We start from the raw sequence: 24,233 nt of genomic DNA on the forward strand, positions 1-24,233 counted from the left end.
TGCTAATGGTAGAGCACCAGTCCATTTCAAATCTTCTTCTCCCTTCCACCATGCATTGTTAATTATCTTTTCATATGCAGTCTTCTAAATTAAAGGTATTCTCTTTACTCATTGTATCCATCACAGCACTTAGCCCAGTACCTCACAAAATATTGGTGAAATATGGGCTTCAGTCATGATAAAGTCATCACAATTCAGTGCTTTAAATGCTACATTTCCAAGATATAATCATGTAAACTATGCTCACAATGTCCAATTTATGGAAGTGTCACAGGCACTCCTTTCTAATGGCAGTCCAAAATGGAGGTTGGCATGATGTTCTGAACATTTGAAAAGAATAATAGTTTATATCTCTGAACTATGAAACTGTACTGCCAACTCCTAATGACCTTCTTGACTGTTAAGAGATTCCCCTCAGGTTCTCCAAATGCTTAAAATAATAATAAAAAAAATCTGAAATACTAAGATCATATTATAAACTGCACCTGGAGGAAATGCTTCCAGGGGTCATAAAGTCAGTAGGTTTTGCAGATGAAACAACTTTATTTGAAAAAAATTATAAAGGGAAATTACGCCACGAATCAAAGTACCTAAAAAGAGATAGAAAAAAATACTGCACACTTTTCAAAACTCTCTATTCCATTTGGAATAGCTATTTATCAAGTACAATAAAGAAATTTTTTTTGTCCAAATAACTTTGCATATACAGTTGTTAACCTATTTGTAGGTATTGCTTTTCAGACACATTTTGGATATTGCTTTTTAGTTATAACAATGGAATAACATTGTTCTCACTTGAAGTATATGAATAACTCAAAAGTAATTTTCCTGCTTTACATTTTTTTCTACCACTTTTTGGATATTGCTGCTTTTATGTGCCCTGTAAGTGTCATATCTTATTGGATGCATTTTCATAAGCATGCCTAGCCTTTGTTAAGTGTGCATCTCTATTTTACAGGCTAGATTATAACAAAAAGATTTTCAACCCACATTTTAAATCCAGGGCCATCTGAGTAGAAATACATCAATACCAAATTATTAGTAGAGTTTTGATGGGACAGTGATACCTGTCTGTCTTACTAACTTACTAAGTATTGAAGGACATTTCCTGTCATAAGAAAATGTAAAAAGAAAGGAAACACATACCAGTACAAGTATAGTTAGATTTTAAAACCACCCTGTGCAGTATGGATTAATTTACTAATTGCCTAATATGACATACAGCATAATATGAGAAATGCTGGAAATCCCAACCATAAAACTGATATCATTAAACAGAACACTGCATCTTTGTCCTATTAATGTGTCTAATTAGAGGTCCCTTGTTAACTTCATGGCAATTATAATGTTTTTTCCAATTGTACCAGCCAGATCATTTGCATTCCTTCACATTCTGTAGTAACAGTTCATGAGATGTATTAAATGGGAATCACTCAACGTGATATAAAAAAGGAGATCAAGAAATAAAACAAATGACTCTCTTTTGCTCTCAGTTTGGGAAAACTGGTGAAGGTGTTGGGAAGAACTAGGCCAGGTGGTGAAGTGTTTTATCAGAGACAAAATTACAATGAGGTAGTTTGATATATCCAGTGATACCTGCTAAAATATTAAAAATGAAATGCAATAAAATCACATCTAATCTCAGAAACATTTGTCTGTCCTAGGGTTGGATATTCTTCTTTGAACTTACTTTTTTCTGCTCTGGTAGAATTGGAGAATAAGATATGGCTTTATATGCACTTATTGTACTTTGAATTAGATTAACAGCTAGTTCCATCAGAATTGGCAGTAGAAGTAGAATTTGCCAGTATCATATTCCAAAAATTTAATAACTATTCTCTAGAGAGATTATGTGACAGATACAGACTTATGCATCTTAGAGTGAGCGGCTCTTCTGTTGAAGTTTTATGGAAAGACCTTAGTTGTCTCATACGCTTTTAGACTCTTCTCTCCATTTGTCTACTATATGAATTATTTATTTAAATTTATTCATTTATAAGCATGTAGAAGTTCCATTTGGAGAAATTCCCACCCATCCAAACCCCTTTCTCTTCATCTAATTATAATTCACTGGGTTGCATTTAAAGAGGAGTACTGGATGCATCATTGTTGACATAGACTCTCTTCTTGACATAACTGTAGTCATGCTCCTCTAATCCCTCTCTAGGCCTCCACCTTCAATGTCTGTCCTTGATATCTGATCACTCTCCATATCTGGTCAAATTCCTTATTCCTCTTCCTTAGTATCTGATCCCCCCGGGTCTGACCTCGACAAGAATCCTATCAAGTAAATCTAGCCAGAATCCCCCCTTATCCTTGAGTTTCCTCCTAGTAATTTTCCATCCACTGACCTCCAATCTACTCCTGGGCTAAAAATTCCCATTTTTTTGCATGCTGTATTTGGAATTGAGCCCAGTTCTATACTGAGGTCTCTTTTCCCCTATTGCAACAGTTCTTAAATGAAATCTGGTTTTGCTTCTTAATTATTATCCAGTTCTAATTTTCTTTAACATTGTGAATATGCATGATGTCAAGAAAAGAGCTTTCATTTGACAGAACAAGTAAATAATAAATACAGACTTACAAATTGATCAAATTTGGCTGGTATTGATGTGCTGAACTTTTAAATTTACATTTGTTTCTGACTTAGACATCTTAATCTCTCTTAAAGTCCCCTACAAACATTCTCTCCTCTCTCACCTTCACCACTGGAGTATAATGTTATCAACATTATTCCAGTATCTGTAGGTAGCGGAGGAAAAAGATCTTATAAATACATTCATAGTGATATGTACAGGACTCGTTGTGCCATTCTTTTCAGAATTATAGATTTTCTAAAAGTCCTAAGGAGAAGGCTAACTAAAAGAAGAAAAAAATTAAACAATGATAGTATTTTAGGCAATAGTGGGGGAATTCTCTGGATTTGGGGAACCAAGTAGCAGTCATTTAATTCCATCAAGCAGTCAACATTCCACTGCCTGTGTATAAAACCTGCACTGATACAGATGCCCTATTTTAAAAGTCTTTATTATTATATATAATCATTGGTATTTTTAATAATAGGTAACTAATTTATTATTGCATCATTATTTCTTCTTCTGAGTTTTTACTTTACAAACCACAGTTTCTAAGATAGTGAACTTTTTCTTTTGGTATATGTTCTTGTTCTTCTTTCCCTATAGTTTGAATGCAAACTTATTTCTCCCAATCTATGGAGTTAATTTGAGTAGAGTTAGTTTCCTCATTACATTGGGTGAAGTACATAATTTATAAGTCTCAAAAAGTTATTGAGAAATATATTTGTCTTATGATATTTGTGTGATTTCAAAGAAGAGGCTTATGTCAACCTCCGTGGACAGTGCCAACTCAACTCTCCTGTCTTTAAAGAGAGTGCTGATTTATTAGACTTAATAGAAATTGATACAATATGATATATTTGGCTATAATTAAGGCATAGTTTTCAGTTGGCTGTCATGCTATACATTTTTGCCACTGTCATTGTTAAAGAATAATTTTCAAAGGAAAGGAAAATCTTGATTCTTATACAGATGCAAGAACGAGTACATATTAAAGATTTTATTTAACTCATTAATGAGAAAGCTAAGATGTTACAACCTGCTCAAAGAAGTTAAAGAAACACAAATATATATAGAATTATGGAATGTTGAAATGAATAGACAAGTGGAAGCAAAATTGGCTTTTCCACAACAGGAGAAGTTTGTCTCTTCACAGAATTTATTTGTATGTTGATAGAAAAGAACTATTTTTGTACAGTAGCTTCCACAGGGTCAGAATCAGACAACCTAGAAAGATGTCTTATAGAAAATGTACAATTTTCCTTTGAAGCACAAAGTTTTCCCTACACTGTCTAGACATTATGAGTTCGATTAATCTGTCCTCCTGGATGGTAGTCATGTGTCTGATGACTTAGTAATATGAGGACAATGGACCTTAGCTAAAACTCTAAGGAAAGGAAAATTCTAAGGTTGAATTTATCATCCTGACAGGTCAAACATGGACTAGGCTGCAAGGCTGTTTACCCTGTAATTCCTGGCACGTAGACTTGATATCTCCAGAAAAACCTTAGCTAAATAGCAAGGGAAGACCCATATTAGGAAATTTGAAATAAACAGTAACAACAAAAAAAAACTAGGTGTCTGCAATGGAAAACTTTGCATTGTTTAGACTATCATACTTTCTGGGTTACTAATTCTAGCTTTTTTTTTTTTTTTTTTTTTGCCTTTGAGCTAATTTAGAACTCTGCAAGTTGTAGATAACTGTTAGCAATGAGAAAGAATTCTTGTCAATAAACATGCAAATAAGTTAATAAATTGTGTCAGGTGGCAATTTCGTTGATTTCCCTCACTCCCCACTCCTCAAGTACCCCCCCTGGAAAAAGCCAGTTTTGAGTCATTTGCACATTTATTTCGACACTTATTTATTCCATATAAATTTGCAGTTCTTTGGTTTCTCCTTTGGACTGGTTGTAATATCATTCCAGTTACCTCAGTTAAATAAATTATTTGACATGTGTTCATTTGATATTTGTATGATACACAAGCAGGTCTTTTACGATTTATCGTTTAACATCACAAAAGCATCTAGAGACTCCTCTTGTGTAAGAAATAGTTGCAGTCTCACACTGACTGGGTTACATTACGAAAGCAGGCAGAAATGGAAGGAAATGATGGCAAACTCCATTACTTGCAATAGATCTCTGTCCTTACAATCTTCTCTCGTGTACTTCTTAAGGTGAATATGCCTTAGTTTTCAGGATAAAAACTAAATATTTGGTTTATAGGGGGTATTTATTGTATGAAATAAATTTCATGAAATAAAAAAATACATAATTACCATATTTGGTAAGTATCTTCTCACTGTATCTTATATTTTTATAGGAAGAAATAAGATATTCAACTTAATTCAAATGAACTCTGTTCAATTCAAATCAAAATACCTCTACTGTAAGTGTCCAAGAGGTGCTTTAAATTTAAAAAGTTTCTTGTTATCCAAGTTAGATATATTTTGTGTGATTCTCTGAGATTCTTGTGGAAAACTATTTCATAATTGCAAGGTATTTTCAGATTTGTATATAAGCAATGATCAATTATCAATATTTCTCCTGGGTATTTCCAGAAAGCAGTGCCTTCTTATAAAAAATAAATTGCTCTTTACCTATAGCTTAGATATTTTTCCAGCTGTTCATGCCAGTCCCTTAGCTTTCATTAGCACCAAGGAGTTATGCATGATGAAGGGAAAATATTTACCAATGGAAAACATGTTGACTAATGAAATGATGCATTCCAGCTATTACATTTAGGAAGATAAGACTACATATGCAGGCATCTAATTGAAGTGATATTTTTCATGTTCAGTAGCAATCGTTTGAAAATCTTTTAAGGAAGTATTTATATTCAAAATCACCTTGACTAAATATAAACAATAAATAAATACTTTTAAAAGACCTACATCACTAAACAATTTCTTATGATTTTCTTAGGGAAGCCTCCTCTTTTGCATAACTAATGCTGTGGCAGCTTGAAATTGAGGTCCATGTATTAGTCAATTAGGGCTGCTATAACAAAATACCACAGACTGGTTGGTTTAAACAAGAGACATTTATTTTCTCACCATCTAGAGGCTGGGAAGTCCAAGATCAAGGTGCCGGCAAATTCAGTTTCTGGTGAGGGCTCTCCTCCTGGCTTATAGACAGTTCTCTTCTCGTTATTTCCTCAAAAGGCCTTTCACTGGTGTGCAAGGAGAGTGGGAAGAGAGAGAGAGAGAGCTCTGATGTCTCTTCTTATAAGGACACCAATCCTATGGGATCAAGACCTCACCCTTATGTCTTCATTTAAACTTAATTATGTTCTTAGAGGCCCCATCTCCAAATACAGTCAATTTGGGAGTTAGTGTTTCAACACATGTATTTTAGAGGGTACAAACATTCAGTCCTTAACCGACCATAGAGTTCAACTCTGTTATAAAAATTTGACAGTTTGTATACACATTTTATTACAAATTAGAGAATGATTTATTCAATTTGAATGACAATTTGCTTATACTTATACACTTGTACCTTATATAGAAATTGTCCCTAGCTTCATGAAACCATCTTTAGTGCAAATATAAGACATATTTACATTCTATTACTGAAATATGCTTCCACAGTGCAGTGCGATTGATGAATTCTGACCGACTGTTTCTTCAGTTTGAAATAGAAACTCACATTTGAGCAAAAATGTAATATTCACTTACATTACAGATTTTCTGAAAAAATATGTATGTTCACATTTCCTCACTTTTTGTCACAAAACCCTTTGAAGTATACTTTTAGTGATAATCTTAATGTCTCTAATAACACAGTTGAATATATTATAAGAAGAAAGAAGTTAGTCAGGAACTTAGTGCCAAGAGACATCTGTTGATTTATTGTGATCTACACTTCAAAATATTTATTATTCTGGACCAGTAGAGATGCATGGTTATTATAGGTTATATTATAGGCTATATGCCCTCCAAAGTAAGATTGTGTCAACTGATATACTTTTGTACACGTTATATGTTAAACTCTCCAGGGTTTGCACATGAATCCACTGAATCACCACGTTGCTAGTAGTATCCTCTGCACCCCAGTGTCTCCTGATTTACTACTTTCTTTTGGCCATGACATGAAATACAACAACGCATCTCAAGCCAACCTTTTTCCTTCCTACACTTCACTTTTCACAAAGACTTACATTAAAGCATGAGTGAGAAAAAGAAGTAAGCCTCCCTCCAAACCCTGAATGACTGAGATGTATTTGGCTATTACTAGAAAATTGCTTCTTACCTTCAGTACATTCTGAAAAATAGACATATTCTTTATGCCTTTAGTACACAGTGCTGATTGCATTTCTTTAAGCACGTCTTGCTAAATGTCCTCAAGTTTCTAGTAGGTGTATCAGCTATTACTGATACTGTTGTTTCTGTGGTCTGTTTTCTATTTCATTTTCTTGAAATGGGGATTAAATACTGTTGGAGGGTTTCTGGAATTAAAGAGAAGGCTCAGGTAAACATATCTGCCAATAATCTCAAATAGCTACATTTTCATTTGGGGTTTCAAAAATATTTTAGGGGCTTCCCCTCCCATTGTTTTCTCAGATACTGACCATTAGTACTGTTTTAACAGTTACTTTCTTGACTTTAGAAATCCTTTATGGTCTTCTAATAAATTATGTGGACACTGTTGCCTTCCAGCAAATTCCTGACATTACTTCCCCTACTATTATAACGATTTACCAAAGAGAATACATAAATTGACACACTTGGAGACCCTGTTATTTGGGAGTTCCCATTCAAATGTTATTTATTGGGAGCTGATCACTAAGAATCCTAAGAAAAATAGTTGGTATTGACCCAGCTAGCTAGTGTGGCTCGTGTAATTATCATACACAGCCATATAAAACACAGCTATATGCAGTCAAAGATCCATGAACACAATTCACAGTAACATCGTTGAAATTCAGCAGACAGACAGACCTGAATTTAAATTCCAGCTTCACCACACATGAACTTAACCTTCTGGAAGTTACTAACCTGCAGAAACTTCTGTTTCTTCATTGGAGGCTGATGAAATTAGAGATTATGTATATACCACCTAGTACAGTTCCTGGCAAATCTTTGAGAGCCAATAAATTGTCATTATTATTGAGTTTTTATTATATATCTGTGAGGCCAGGCTATTACTTGGTCTTCAAAGAGATGTTATGACACAAATTTAGTCTTCAGCTATGTATGACTTTGTAGAAAATATTAGTAATATTAAATATTTTGTTACTTTTCATAAGATTAATATGAAAACCTTAAAAACTTCCATACATTTGTTTTTATAAAAATATCATACTACATAAACTGTGATGAATAGATTGCAAGGCAAAGTGGAGCAGAGGGACCAGTTAGGAGGCTGCTAGTCCAAATGCACCGTGATGATAATTTGTAAGACAGATTCAGGAAAATTCGATGATAAGAAATAGGGTTATAAAGGGCAGATTCAAAGTGAATTCCTAGGGTTTTGTCTGAAACAACTGTTTGTGCTGTCATTTACTAAGAAAGAAAGCTATAAATGGAATAAAATCAGGTTCAAGAATAAAGTAAATTCAGTGCTTTTTAAATTGATGCATAATTGGCATACAATAACATGCACAAATCTTAAGTATTCAATTTGACATGCTTTGATTATTTTATTCACTGGTGCATTCACAACACAAAATAATACCTGGGACGTTTTCTTCACCTCAGAAAGTTCCCTCATGTCTTTTTCCAGTTGATTCAACTCCCCTTCCCTAAGCAATGATTTTCTGACTTCTGTAATTGTAGAATAGCTTTATGAATCCTCAGATTGCATACTGATGGACTCATACAGAATGTATTCTTCTTTGTCTGGGTTTTTCATTTTAGCCAAATAATTTTGAGAATGCCATGTGTATTGGTAGTTTATTCTTTTACATTGCTGACTAGTATTCCATTGTATGAAACTATCCCAATCTGTCCATTCTCCTGTAGATAGACTTTTGGGTTGTTTCCTGGTTTTGGCAATTATGAATAAAACTGCTATGAATATACTTATAAATCTTTATTTCAGATATATATTTTCATTTCATTTGTGTAAATACCAAAGAGTGGAATTGATGGGTTGTGGAGTAGATGTATGTTTAATTTTAATAAGAAACTGGCAAACGATTCTCCAAAGTGGTTTTCATTTTATACTCTCAGCAACAGAATATGAGAGTTTCAATTGTTCCACATTCCATCCTATATTTAGTGTAGTTTGTTTATTTGTCACTCTAGTAGATGTGAAAATATATCTCTTTGTTGTTTTCTTTTTTTTTTTTTTGACTTGGCATCAACTTTATTAGTTTTTATCACTAACATGCTTGGGCAGATTTGTTACTTGAAGCTGGTTAAAGAAAAAGGAGTTTTAACAAAATGATATGCTGGATAATTCTTCATGCTAGTACTAGTACACTATTGAGAGCTCAAGCTAACTGAATTAGAACTTGCTTCCTTTCCGATTTGTAAAGATAATTTCCTATTCAACTTTTTCTTTTTCTCATTACAAGATCCTAAAACATAAGATGGGCACACAGGTTTCAAAAGTTCTGTCAATACTTTAATTTCAAAGCATCCACCCTGAATGCAGGCTAAAACGTCACCTAGGTCCCTGTAATGTCCCTCTCATTTCTTCCTAAGTTGAAGTTCAGATAGCACTTTGTAGTCACACAGAACAGAAATCTTTCATGCATGAGCTCCAAGAATGCTAAGGATTAAGAATATAACGAGTTCAGAAGAAATGAACAGGATAACATAGGAGGAGGGTTCAACCCTTGCAGGGTTCAACTCACAAAGATGTTAGAACAAGTTATGCTCCATCCAAAGAGTCAGTGTATTTCTGGACAAGGCACAGGACCTGAAGAGGGAACCCTTAGATGTCTTCCACTTCACCATAACGCACGGGAGCCCACCTTGCGCCTCTGACACAGCCACTGCCTGGCCTCTGGAGACAAACAGGCTGTGACACTCCAAAACCTCAGTGCTTGCCTGCAGCTGGAGCAGCTGCTACAAATAGGTGATGTACTGGTGCCAGTGGCTAGCCCTGTTCCAGGAACATGCTCTCAGACGAACAAGTGAAGAGAGTGTCAGGTCCCCCATGTTGGGTTTCTTTCTGAAGTGCTGTCCAGTTAGTTGGTCCTGATGCAGCAGGCTTCTAGAAGGAAGCTTCCTCTAGTGGAGCTCTCCAGGCAGGCAGTCTGAGAAGCTCCATCACCCTGAGTCCACTTAATACACATAAGGATATTAAGTTTGCTTGTAGGACACATGAAAATAGCTAATATATAAGAAGGAAGAACAATCTATGCTTTCTCTACAGGACCTGAATCTACAGGCAGATCAATTCTAATAGCTCAGCACTTCATCTACTCACTGCCAGGCTTTCATGGCAGTTTCAAAGTCAACTCAGAGGCAAGCTCTTCAGGAAAACAAGTGGTGTTAAGAGAAAAAAGAAGCATTACCTTCAATTTATGGAAACTAAAAAGAACACTGCCACATTCTTGTCCATTCTGTTTGAAGCTAAGTCTTTGGTTTTCAAATGAAAAAAACCTTAAATCCATAAAATTTGAGAAGATTAATTCGGGTATCTTCTGGTTTAAAAAAAAAAAAAAAAAGACAAACCCCTTCAACCAATGAAAATCTGTAAGGGAAGGAGCAGAGCTCAGGCACTCCGGAGAATAGATGTGGAGGAAACATGTCCACCCGCCCTCCCGCCCGCACGCACACACACTGCACACGACCAACAGGCAAAGACTCAGTATGTGACTGCTAAGTTTAATTCAATGGCTACCCCCACTCCTGCCTTGTAAAAATAACAGAATGCTCTTCTCAAATCGCCATGTGAGCACTGGTTTGTTGTTTTTGATACAGCCTTACAAAAAGTTGGCACCAAATGCACATAAAAAAGTTTTAAGGCTTAATAAAAATACAGATGAGTAATTTCTTAATGCAGCTTGGAGGTTGAGAAAAGGATGCCAAGAGTTAATGAAGCTTCCAAATACAGGCAGTCCCTAATGTACAGAGCATTTTCTAAATGCAAATGGCCTCCCCCATCAGGTTCAAAGGAGCAAAAACTTTTCTGCTGTTCCTCCCAGGGACCAGGCTGCCCGGGGCTCTCTAAAGCCATGCGCATGGCCCCAAGGAGGGAAAGGAAGACGGAAGATGGGGACAAAAGTAAGGCGATGCGGTCACTGCTGCCCAGAGGCTCTGCTCTGGTTGTTTTCCTCCTTCCCCAGGCCTCTATCCCCAGCTCTGCCCCAGAAGTCCCTGCCAGGGGACAGATCTAGAAAGCTCTTCCCCTCATGTAACTGACAGTGAGACTAAAGCCCTGAGGGCCAGCAGCACGTCAGGGTCTTCTTGGCGATCCAATTTGGAATTCACAAATCATTTTCTTGTATATTAAAAAAAAAAATTAGAAATAGCAGTTCATTTCTACCTTTGGAACACCTTACTGTAAGCTAAACAAGTTAGTGTGTTTAACTAAGTGTGTTTGAGCTTAAAAGCTAACCACCACGTATGACATTTTTTAATGTGGAAAAAAATGCTCTGAATTCCAGACAACTTTCCTATAAATGACCATTTGAAGGATGGAGGAGATAGGAAGCACTTGATAGAGTCACATGGAATCAGTGTTTCTCGGCTCCAGAGTCAGCAGGGGGACAGAAAGGCAAAGTGTCTTTACTTGGCAAAGCACCGTGAGAACCCCCCAGCGCCGGCGGAGGACGTGCAGTTTGGCAGGGAGCTCCTGCAGGCACGTGAGCGTCCAGGCCACTAGGACTGGAATCTTTCATGTATGAGCTCCAAGAATGCTAAGGATTAAGAATATAATGAGTTCAGAAGAAATGAACGGGATAACATGGGAGGAGGGTTCAACCCTTGCAGGGTTCAACTCACAAAGATGTTAGAACAAGTTATGCTTGTTCTATGCGACTGCACTTTAACAACGATGAAGACATTTTTAGCACAGGCATTAGCTTTGTAGGCACTCGTACCAGTAGCTCCAACCCAAACTGTTGGTCCCACGTGACTGCAGTACAGGAACCGAGACCATAGCCCTACAGAGGCTCGATGGGAGAAACTTTCGCCTGATAGATTACAGCAGCACGATTCTTGCCAGCCCATTATCTTTGCTGGCAAATACCATGGAATGGGCCGGTTGAGACTTTACTGCCAAACTATTTAATGTCTTAGCCTAAGGTCTCTAAGGCTCATCTGGAAACTGTGAATATGGTCCAGAGGTTCTGCAAAGCTTTATAAAGGGTGGCCTAAGAAAACTTTCCTTCCTCTTTGGTGTACCTGAGCAACAGATTTTTTTCTAGAAAGGTGTCAGAAACAGACCAGAGTCAACAGTTACTGATGTAAAGCTGGTACTTGAGAACAGCTCTTGAGCTATTATGACAGAATCCAAACCTAAGAACCCAAGGTTCTCAAGCATCTCTTCTTCCCACTGTCAGCAGGAATATAAAGGAAGACACATGAAGGAGTTAAACAATCCCATTACCTGGATATATCTGGGTAGTTTTTAAAGTCCTGTAGAAGTTAGTGGTCTTGCAGAAAGGAAGTGTCGCTGGTGAAGGGAACTGTCTACATCACTAGTGTGGAGCAAAGGCCTGGACTTAAGGCTGATGAGGAAAAAAGGAACAATTCACAAGCAAAACTGCCTGTAAAGAGCCCCAAACCAGTCTCTCCTGGATGAAAGGAAGAGATTTCTACATAAGATCTGGCCAAGGATTGAGAGGGCAGAAGCGGGGCACCTCGGGAGATCAGGGTGCAAAATCTTTCCATAAAGCGTACGACTGAGAACAACATTTTGGTTTTTTGTTGACAGTTGCTGAGGAAAAGCAATGAAGATGTTTCAAGAAAATCTGCAGAACTGAAGCGAAAAACACTGCGGCCGAAGTCGCAGGAACGGAGACCGTGTCCATGAAGGGTAAACGGCGTCAGGACCTCAGGGTTCTATCCAGATACCCGCCTCCCCACCCCGCCAGGGTTTCAGTGTGTCTTGCTCTTCTATCCCACAGCAACGGACATGTGGTTTTTGGTTTTCTCTCCAAGGCTTTACACTCTGCTACTGTGTTAGTGATTCCTAGATACCCAGCTAGCCAACACACCAAGGACGCCAAGAGCCCACTCCTCAGGCGCACCTGGCCTGGCACCGCCTCCCCGCCCACCCACCCGAGAGCTCCTCCCACACCAGGCATCACGTTTCCTCCCTTGGTTTCCGGCAGGCGAGGTCTCCGGCTTCTCGTGATGGCAGTGAAGCCGGAGCGGCAGCTGCAGGTGACCACCCAACAGACTGTCTCCCCACCCTGCTCCTTCGGGCTAAAGAAACTACAACTTTGAAATCCTATCTCTCGAGTTTCCTGTCTGGCTCTGGGGGACGCAGCAGCATCTCAGAAGAAGGAGACGCTGGACTTGCCTCCAGGCAGGTTCAGGACTTTGTTGTGGGAGCGAGGCCTCGCGCTCAGCCTGGGCTCATGACTGCCGATGGCGGGCGCCGGCTGCTGGGCACGGGCTGCTCCTCCCGGGCCACCGGGCGCCCCAGCTCTTGTCTGGGGGAGGCGCTGGCTGCGGCTCTAAGGTCCGGTGTGTCCTCTCCCTCACACAGGAACACGTGGTCCTTGGGTTTGTTGGGTGTGCCATGGGTGAAGCAGCAGCGACTGGGGAGTCCAAAATGTCACTGGCCTTCCCACCAGGGGGGTTCAGACGCTGTCGAGTCTGCACAGGCGTGGATTCGTCAAATATACCACTTCCTTTCCCCCCAGGGGGCTTGGTCCTTTTGGGTATGTTCTGAGGTTCTTCAGTGGGTCCCAAAATATTAGATGCCATCCTGTTAAGGCCTGCGTGGAGGTGCGGCTGCTTCTGGACGATCGCTCGGCTCTCCTCCCGGGGGCTCCATGGCCCTGGCGGCGGCCCGGCCTCCCTCGCTCTCCCGCGCCCGGAACGTGTCGCCCGCCACGCGGAGCCTCCAGCCCCTGTGGTTTTCATTTTACTTTTTATGTCCCTGATCGCAAATGATTTTGAGTGCCTTTTCATGTGCTTATCTTTTGAATATCTTGAATATTGAATATGCTTGTGCTTATCTTTTGAATATCTTGAATATTGAATTTTTGAATATCACTTGAATATCTTCTTTTGGAAATTGCCTGTTGTAATAATATATCCATTAAAAAAATTAGACTATTCATAATTTTATTGTTTATTGTAGGAGTTTTTGTATAATCTGAATATGTGTTTTTGTCATATAAATGTCATGAATATTTCTCCTTGCATTTGGTTTATCTCTTCATTTTTAAGGGAAATCTTTTCATGAGCAGAAAATTTCCAATTAATCCATTTCACTTCTGCTAAAAGTTGAGTGGTTTTGTTTTTTTGTTTTTGTCCTTACCAAGAAATCTTTGCTTACTCTAAGGTTATTAGGATATTACAGTTTGGATCCTTTTAGAAGTTTTACTGTTCTGAATTTTCAATTTAGACCTATGACTTATCTCAAATTAATCTTTGTGTATGGTTTGAAATTGGGGTCTACTTTCATATAGATATTTAGTTGTTTAATCAACATTTGTCAAAAAAAAACCCTTTTCTTTCCCAATTTATTTATCAAATGGCTAGATATGTGAGTCTGTTTCTGGACTCTATTCCGTTCATGAATCTCTCTATCTTACACCAAAATCACACTTAGTTATGTAAATTTTGAAATCAGTTCATGTAATTTCTTCAACTATTTTTTTTCAAGATATTTTCTAGGTTCTTTGCATTTCCATAAGAATTTTAGAATTTTCTCACCAATTTCTACTAGAATTCCTTTTAGGATTTTGTTCGGGATTGTGTTGAATCCATGGGGAAAATTAGAGAAGGAACATCTTAAAAATATTGAACCTTCCAATACATAAAATGGTAAATCTATCCCTTTGGGTCTTCATTAATTCCTTTGGGCAATGTATTCTATTTTTCAATATACAGGTTGTGCATATATTTCATTGGATTTAATAAAGTATTTTGGGGCTTCCCTGGTGGCGCGGTGGTTGAGAGTCCGCCTGCCGATGCAGGGGACGCGGGTTCGTGACCCGGTCCGGGAAGATCCCACATGCCGCGGAGCGGCTGGGCCCGTGAGCCATGGCCGCTGAGCCTGCGCGTCCGGAGCCTGTAAAGTACTTTGAAATGTTACCTTTTTTTTTTTGCGGTACACGGGCCTCACACTGCTGTGGCCTCCCCCGCTGCGGAGCACAGGCTCCGGACGCACAGGTTCCGCGGCCATGGCTCATGGACCCAGCTGCCCCGCGGCACGCGGGATCTTCCCGGACCGGGGCACGAACCCGCGTCCCCTGCATCGGCAGGCGAACTCTCAACCACTGCACCACCAGGGAAGCCCTGAAATGTTACTTTTAATGGTATTGTTCATTGCTAGTAGATAAAAATACAAATCATTTTTATATATTTATTTTGAATCCTGTGATCCTGATCACTTCACTTATTAATTTTAGCCATTGTTTTGTAGACTACATAGAGTTTTATACATAATCATGGCATTTTCACATAAGGACAGTTTTACTTATTCCTAGATTTTAGGTTTTTTATTTATTTTTAAATATTTTTACTTTATTGCACTGGCTTGGACATTCAATACAGTGCTAAACAGAAGTGGTAAAAGTGAATATCTTGACCTTTTTTCCTCTCTCAGGAGAAAAGGGCTCAATATTTTATTAAGTGCAATGTCAGCATTAGACTTTTCTTAAATTCCCCTTCTTGGATTAAGGGGAAGTTTCTTTCTATTCTTAGTTTGATGTGTTGTTTTTTTAAAATCATGAATGGGTGTTGAATTTTGCCTTTTTTTTTTTTTTTGTCCTCCTAAGAAAGTCATATGGCTTTCTCTTTTATTCTGTTAATGTATTGAGTTACATTGATTTTTGAATGAAACACTAGACTAAATTTCTGGGATAAATTACCTTTGCCATAACATATTATCCTTTTTATACATGGATTGATTGAATTCATTAATATTTTGTTATGAATTTTTGCATCTGTGTTTGTGAGAGATATTGGTCTGATTTTTTTCTTGTAATATTTCACCACAAAGTTATTCTGGTTTTATAAAATGTATTGGGAAGTCTTCTCTCTTCCACTAATTTCTGAAAGTTTGTGTGTAATAGGTATTATTTCTTCCTTAAATACTTGGTAGAATTCAACAGTGAAGCTATCTGAGTCCACGGTTCTTTGTGGGAAAAAAAATGATATTAATTTCCTTTACAGTTATCGGTATTTTGTGCTGTCTATTTTTGTGTGTGTATGTGTCTGATGAAATTGTCCATTTACCTAAGTTGTCAAATTTATTGGCATAAAGTTGTTCAAAATATTCACTTATAGTCATTTTAATGGTTACAGTGTCTCTAATGATTTTTTCCTTTTTATTCCTGCTGTCGTTGTGTTCTCCTTTCATGAAACTACGACAGGCCAACATTTTAGCTTGCAAGGAGGGAAAGCTCTCCCAGTCCTTGACAATAACCTGGACAAATTTTTCAGCAGTCCAAGATTTGACTGATTTAAAGTTAATAATGATTCATTTGTTATTTTACCAGCTTTTTTTTTCCAGCTATCTCAATCCGTTAATACTTGTACAATATTTGTAAATTCCTTGATGCAAGGTAGTCCTCAGAGCTAATATTTAAAGAAGCAAATGTGTTCATTTCATTGATAACTAAAAATTAAATACACAATACACTGGGAGGTACTTCAGTATTTCCACATTGACATTACCTACCCCATTACTTAAAAGTAGATTTTAATTTATTGAGCTATTCAAGAATTATTGAGAGCCCTATTAAGCCAACTCTTGTGGAAGGTGCTGGAAATATAATGAGGAGTAAGACACAGTTCTTGCCCTGAAGGAGCTTACATTTGAGTATTGAGAAAGACGTGTTACCATGACTTGATGGCTTAGTCTAACAAGTGATATGATAAAAGTGGGCACAAGAGACAGAGAGAGAAGACTTAACTCAGTCATATCTAGGACAGGCTTGTAGGAGGAAGTGTCATATAAATTCAATTCTGAGGAATGAGTAAGAGCTAGCTAAGCCATTCTCAGATTCCTGTCCCTCAGAGACTGCAAAAATACAATCTGTCTTCATTATTCACAGATTCTCTATTTGCAAATTCGCCTACTTGCTAAAATATGTTCATAACCACAAAATCAACATCATGGCATTTTTACAGTCATTCACCGCCATGTGCAGAGCAGTGAAAAATCTGAGTAGCCCAATGATTGCGCCTCTTCCCAGTTAAGATCAAACAAGGCGATCTCTGCCATCTTCTATAAGGTCTCCTACTGTAAACAAGTGTCCTTTTCATTGTCTATTTGGTGCTGCGTTTTTCGCATTTTGGTGTTTTTTTGATGGTGATTTCGTTGTTTACAATGGCCCCAAGCAAAGTGCTGAAGTGCGTCTAGTGTTCCTAAGTACAAGAAGGCTGTGATGTGCCTTTTGGAGAAAATATATGTGTTAGACAAACTTCTCTCAGGCATGAATTATAGAGCTGTTGGCCACGAGTTCAATATTAATGAATCAACAGTATATATTAAACAAGTTGTTTTTAATGAGTAATACACATAAAACAAATTTATGTATCGATTAGTTGATAAAAAGTTTGTGGCCAGAGGCTTGCAGGAGCCTAAGCCTGTGGAGCAATGGTTCAGTATTCACTACTTCTGTGTTTGCAGTGACTTTATAAAATATAACTACTGTAAATAATGAGACTCAACTCTAAATGTTTTCTGTTTTAAGCACTAAGTTTTGAGATAACTGGCTATGCAGCAATAGATAACTAAAAGAACATATAAAGTCCAATGATGTAGCCTTTTTATAAGGCCTATATGATCTGACAGCTGATACACCCTTCAGGAGTGTGTCTAATGTCTAGCCAAAAATATTTTAGTACAGAATGAATGTGTACATTTGCAGGTGAACATTCATTCTTTTTTGTTGGAATTGGCATAGCTCTGTAGACTATTTGGAGCTACTGTGTTTTGAGATATTCTGAATTGTTTTCTATTTGGAAGTAACTTAATGTATCAAGAGTTGGCCACATCCAGTGCCTTCCCACTTAACTTTGTTTTCAGGATCTCTTTTAGCAATGTATTGTGAACAACATACGAATATTAGAAAATACCAGTTTTGTGGCTTTTCCATTGTATAAATCAATTTTAAAAATCAACCAAACAAGGTTACACTGGCTATGTGTGAAAAGGAATGTCTTGACAACCTAAGGTCCCTGCTTGGTTTGCATTCTCCATGATTATACTTGTTTCATACTTGTTAAGACAATGATCATTATTTAAGCTACAGAAGAGCTTTGCCTACCTCTGATGAACACACACAGGTGTAGGGTGAGCCATTAAAGAAAGATTAAATTGTTGGCTCCTTATTAGAAAGTCCCGCTTATTTTGTTAAAAGGTACCAGATTATGTATAAAAATAGAAAATAGCTGAATTGGGCACAGGCATTCTGCTGGGATTAGATGAATGGCAGCTGCGAAACCATTGTGAGATGCAAAAGCGCATTTTAGCTTTCGCTAAAAAGACTGTGGCTCTCACTTTCCTTGCAGCTCTGGCCCATGTCTTGCTGCCAGCTCAGCTGTTAAATTACTGTGATATTGGAAAACAGGCTGGAGCTGGCTGTGTTGATAAGGAAAATAATTTAGGAAGTCCCTGTGCTCACTCCTAAGAATGTCGCCTTAAATGGATAAAGAATAATAATCATAATATTCAAGTATATGAGGTGCGTAATCAATATCTTAAAAGATGTATGAAAAATAAAGTATCTTACCTGTGATATTAAATATTTACTGCAAATTTATAAAATTGTTCATTTCATAGACAACACTGGTTCTGATGCTGGTTTTCTGTGGGGACAGGGATAATAGGAATCAAGTTGTTATTTGACCCAGAAGAGATATGAATACACAACATATATTATTTTCAATCTAAGAGATAACTCAAAAATCTATACATCAGATCTTCTGGGATTCTTTTTGTGGGGTTCACTAATATTTAAAGATTTTAGAACTTGAACATAGCACCAGGAATCTCCACACTGACTCACATCCTTTGTAGTCTCCAATATTGCTCTGAGAATCACAAGAGATGTAAGTTATTCGAAACTTAGTTCTGCTTAGACACAAAGTCATAATTCTTGCCTTCTTCTACTGTGGAAATGGGAAGAAGGGACTGAGAAGAAATTAATCAAGTACTTTACTTCTATTCCCTTCCTGGCCACCAACTCCCCCCACCCCCTTCCCCCAGGTTAATAATTCCCACTGGTGGTAAGGGGTTATGGCAAAAAGACATTCAGTTCATTAATTCAGAAAAGTAAATGAACCAATGTTTATGAAAATAGTCAATTTTGGAATTGGGGAGGGGCAACTCTTAGGTGTACCCATTTCAAATTTCTATGTTTTAAAAGTTTCAATAATGTTTATATTTCTTTTAAGCATTGTACTTTTGAGCACAAAATGGTTTAAATAAGATTTTAATTTCTTTAAATAATCCTTAAGGAGCCTAAAATAGAACTGTATTCTGTGCATTACAGTTTAATAGATGTGTTGTTATTTAAACTGACTGCAGTTGTATTTGATTTTTTTCATATAATTAGATTCAGTCTAGCCTTTTGGTCTAGCCTACTGGTAATTTTCTTCATTGGAAAATCTGTTAAAAACTTTGATCTCTTTTTGAACCTCCCCATTAATCAGTTCAGTTCACTGATCTGATTCTAAAATATAAGCATATGAAAAGACTGAAATAATTGGTTTGCTCTGAATTACACAAGTTCATCTGGATAGAATCTATGGAGACAATAGGAAAGCTGAAAAGAGTGTGAAAGCATTTCCTTTAGTGGTTTCTTTATGCAGGAAAGAATGATACATTTGTATTTATCTCTGAAACAAAAAGTCACCAACACAAGATTAGGAATTAATATTTTCTTATGAGAAAGATGTATAATTTACATATAGGTTAGTTTACCTTAACAAAAATGAATTTTAACTTTTACTTTTTAAAGGATGAGAAATATTTGGTGAAATGCCTTAGACTCCATTTTAATTTACTGTTATGATCAGATATATACATAAATAGTTCATTAAATACAAGGAAAAAAGAAAAAAATAATAAAGATGTTAACAATTAATTACTTGTGTTTTAGGGATAAAATCCATTGAGAGATATTTTTAAATTAATAAGCTTAATTTTTTTTAGAGTAGTTTTAAATTCACAGCAAAATTGTGTGGAAAGTACAGAGAATTCCATGTATTTCCTATTTCCACACACCCACAACCTTCCCTGCTATGGACATCTCACACCATAGTGGTACATTTGTTACAATCAATGAACCTATATTGACACATGATTATCAACCAAGGTTCATAGTTTACGTTACAGCAAGACAAACATTTTCCAACATATATAAATATATATATATAACACATACACCTTCATACATGCATTTCTTTATTCATGTGATATCCAAAATTTTAGAAGAATGTGCACAATTTATTATAAAATTGTAACAAAGACTGGAGAGTGTTTTGATCATTCTGGAAAGATGAAGCTCAGTATAAATACAACCTTGGAAATTGTCCAGAGATTGTGGCAATATCTTTCTTCTAAATAGTTAGATATCCTTTCATTAAAGATCCCAAGTACTCTTAAAGGGATCTTGTGACAAGTATAGTGCAAATGCTAGACAGGGACCAGAGGGGGTATGTTTTTCCATATTGAAGTGGTCCTCACCCACTTTGACCTTATCTCTTGCAGGAAGCATAGCCTGTGTGGTGGTAGTGGGGTGGAGTGTCTGGAAACTGTGCTGTACATGTGGTGAGACAGCCTGAAGCAACTGTTATTTGGCTGTTTGTTGAGTCCCTGCTCACATTATTTAAAGTTATGTAAACTGGTGTTGGGGAATATTGTGTGGCAGAAATCTTTTAGTTAATTTCTAACTTAGGACCAGTTGATACTGAGTCTGTGGTTGTGAAGCAGTCAGTCAGATCCCTGAGTCTAATTAACTCTGGTGGACCTGACAAAATAGTTCCATGAACCTTCCAATGAAGGGCCAGACCATGGATCATTATGAGGTCTGACTCTGTTATGAACTGAATGTTTGTGTTTTTCCTAAATTCATGATGAAATCCTAATGCCCAGTGTGACAGTGTTAGGAGACCAGCATTTGGGAGATGATTAGGTCATGAGGGTGGAGCCCTCATGAATGGGGTGAGTGCCCTTATAGAAGAAACCCCAGAGGACTCTCTAGCACCTTCTGCCATGTGAGGACACAGTGAGAAGGTAGCCATCTGCAAATCAGAAAACAGGTCCTCACCAGACACTGAATCTGCTGGCGCTTTGATCCTGGACTTCTCAGCCTCCAGAACTGTGAGAAATAAATGTTTATTGTTTAAGTTGTCAGTCTACAGTATTTTTGTTATAGTACCCCAAAGGACTGAGACATTTCACCTACACAAACAACAAGTAATCCTAGATCAACTTTCTGTTTTTAAAATCTCAAGCTGCAACCTTAAACCAGGGCATATATAACTCCTCCAGTGCTCAATGGATGTTTCATAAATGTAGTAACATAATGTACACAAGTGGTTAAGCAAACAGGTTTGGAGTCATATACATCTGGGTTTTAATCAGAGCCCTTCTTTTATTAACTGCGCAACCTGGGGAAAATTGCCTAAAATACTCTGGTTCTCAATTTATCTATAGGATAATTCCTACTTGATAGATTATAATGCAAATAAATTATTTGTATGTTAAATGAAAGAATGAATATTGCCCTTGATTAGTTAATATCAAAAAGTGGGCACTGGGCTTCCCTGGTGGTGCAGTGGTTGAGAGTCCACCTGCCGATGCAGGGGACACGGGTTCGTGCCCCGGTCTGGGAAGATCCCACATGCCGCGGAGCGGCTGGGCCCGTGAGCCATGGCTGCTGAGCCTGCGCGTCCGGAGCCTGTGCCCCACAACGGGAGAGGCCACAACAGTGAGAGGCCCGCGTACCGCATAAAAAAGAAAAAAAAAAAAAGTGGGCACTTTGTAAGAGTTTTTTTCCCTTTAATCCATCTTTCAGGTTACTAGTTTATTTTTGAATAGTTATCTTTATGGCACAATGAAAGAGATCCCTGTGGGCAGTGCATTTCTGAGCATTTCTACATCATATCTACAAAATATAAATAATAATGTAAAGTGGCTCAATATGACATCATGAGGAAAAGTCTTTTTATCTCAATATTACTACTGCAATTACCTCAGTCATTTGAAAAATTAATTCCTAAATTCAACAAGGCCCCTACTTCATGACAGATTTCAAGACAGATTGCTCTTCAGGAGTGAATGGGGTGATTTTACTATCTTTCATGCTATTTCAACCATCGATATGAAGCACCATAACTTTATATATTTTTTTCAAACTTTATATATTTTTCAAACTTTATATATTTTAAAATTATATAAACTTTATAATTTTCAAACTTTATATATTTTTCAAACTTTATATATTTACTCTTGATGAAACTTTCAAAAATTTTTTCAAACTTTATATATTTACTCTTGATGAAACTTTCAAAAATTTCCAAGTTGCCTTTCTATGTATTCAGTTCAAGGTGTGATTTTTAATATGGAATATAAATTCTTCCATTTTGTCCCCCAGGATACTGAATATTGACAGGGATGACAAGTTGTTTGGCCAGTGACTTGGTGAGTTCAAATAAAATAACAAAGTTATTTTTTGGCCAGTTGCCATTACACTCCACCATCACTATAACTGAATTAATCCCCCTAAAGGATTATAGGTTTGATTTTGCATGGAAAAATTTTAAAAAGTCAATAACTTTGTGCATAGCACTTCTTTCCATTTCATCTGTTTTTTTTAAATTTTATTATAGAAATTTTAAGCATAAAAATGGGAGGGAATAGTATAAATGAATCCTTATGTTCCATCACCCAGCTTCAACAAATATTGACACTTTATTAATCTCATTTTATCTCTCTTCTCTACTTTCTTTTCCTGGAATATTTTTTGAAATCCAAGATATTATATCTCATGTCATTTTCCAGTAAATATGTTATCTCTAATAAGTAAGGACTTAAAAACATCATGATGCCATTATCATGAACCTAGCAAAATTAAAATCATTTATATCATCTAGTATCCAGTCTGTGTTTACATTTTTTCTATTGTCCCCAGACTGTCTGTTTTATGGTTTTGTCCAAATCAACATCAAACAAGTTTCACACATCACATTTGTATCTATGTGTTAAGACTCATAAACTATAGCCCCCCCTTTTGTATTTTAATTTTTAATTTGTTTTTCTATCTTCAGATTGACTCTGTAGAATGCAAGTGAAAAATCTTCAAAGGATTATATTTCCCATAAGACAGTGTAATTAGTTGGAGCACACAAATATTAGGATTTCTCTGTAAGATAAAGCTCTGAATACAGAAAACACTCATTTATTCAAAAAGTAGTTTTGGGTGTTTACCATGTGCCAGGTAGTATGCATAACTGGGATAGAATGTTGAGCAAGACTGATACAACTTGTGCTCTTCTGAACTTAAGTATCAAACAGAAAGAGAGACATGGAATCAGACATGTAAAATGCAGAGTGTAATAGACTAGTGTGTAATGGTGTGTAGCAGGGCACTATGGGAGCATATAAGAGAGAACCTGACCCAGTCTAGAGCGGAGGAGTATTAGGACAGAATTGTGTCCCTCTAACTTGATATGTTGAAGCTCTAACCCCCCGTGTGACAATATTTGTATATAGAGCCTTTAAGGAAAGATAAAATGTGGTCATGTGGTTGGAGCCCTTATCAATAGGACTGGTGTCCTTACAATAAGAGGAAGAGACACAGAGCTCTCCTTCCGTGTGAGCCTGTGCAGAGAAAAGGTCACGTGAGGACACAGCAAGAAGATACTGTCTGCATACTGAGGGGAGATTCCTCACCAGAAGCCAACTCGGCTGGCACCTTGATCTTGGACTTCCACCCTCCAGAACTGTGAGAAAATGAATTCTAGTTGTTTAAGTCACCCAGGGTGTGGCATTCTTTCATGGCAGCCTGAGCAGAACAATGCTAGGAGTAACAGAAAGCAGAAGTGGGGCTCCTAGCTTACCTCTCAACCATAAAATGCAGAAGATCTGAGAGAATTCCTTAATTCATTCACCAGTAAATCCTGATTACAAATCTACTACATCAAGGGCTGTGCCGGGATGTGTGTTGGTGGAACAAACTGTACGTGTACTCTGCCCTCATGAGGTGCATCCTTTAGTAGCCATCTAGACATTAAACAAATGACGTCAGGTATAAATGCATCATTATGTTGAACCCGGTGAAGCAGAAGGGCAGAGTCCTAGAGGAAAAATTAATGGGTTGCTGTGTGGGTAGGAGGAGGTATGGAGGGGGCAGGGGAATACTCATAAGGCTGGGGAAAGCCTCCAAGAGGATGGGGTGTTTTAAACAGAGTTTGAGAAATGAACAGGAATTTAGGTGAGGTTCAGAAGAAGAGCATTCCAAGCAGAGGAAAGAGCCTGAGGAGAGAATAAGCTTTGATACATTCGAGAAACAGGATCAGAATGCATGGAGTGTAATAACAAGAGAATAAAGAGCTGC

General features: G+C 37.4%; 1 pseudogene; it reads right to left on the reverse strand.

Moving 5' to 3' along the window:
• Positions 1-12,977: 12,977 nt before the first annotated feature.
• Positions 12,978-13,510, reverse strand: LOC113624405 (jupiter microtubule associated homolog 2 pseudogene; annotated as a pseudogene).
• Positions 13,511-24,233: the final 10,723 nt, after the last annotated feature.

The sequence above is a fragment of the Aethalodelphis obliquidens genome, unplaced genomic scaffold, assembly GCF_003676395.1.
Source record: "Aethalodelphis obliquidens isolate GAN/ISIS:26980383/991018 unplaced genomic scaffold, ASM367639v1 scaffold13, whole genome shotgun sequence".
Taxonomy (NCBI): domain Eukaryota; kingdom Metazoa; phylum Chordata; class Mammalia; order Artiodactyla; family Delphinidae; genus Aethalodelphis; species Aethalodelphis obliquidens.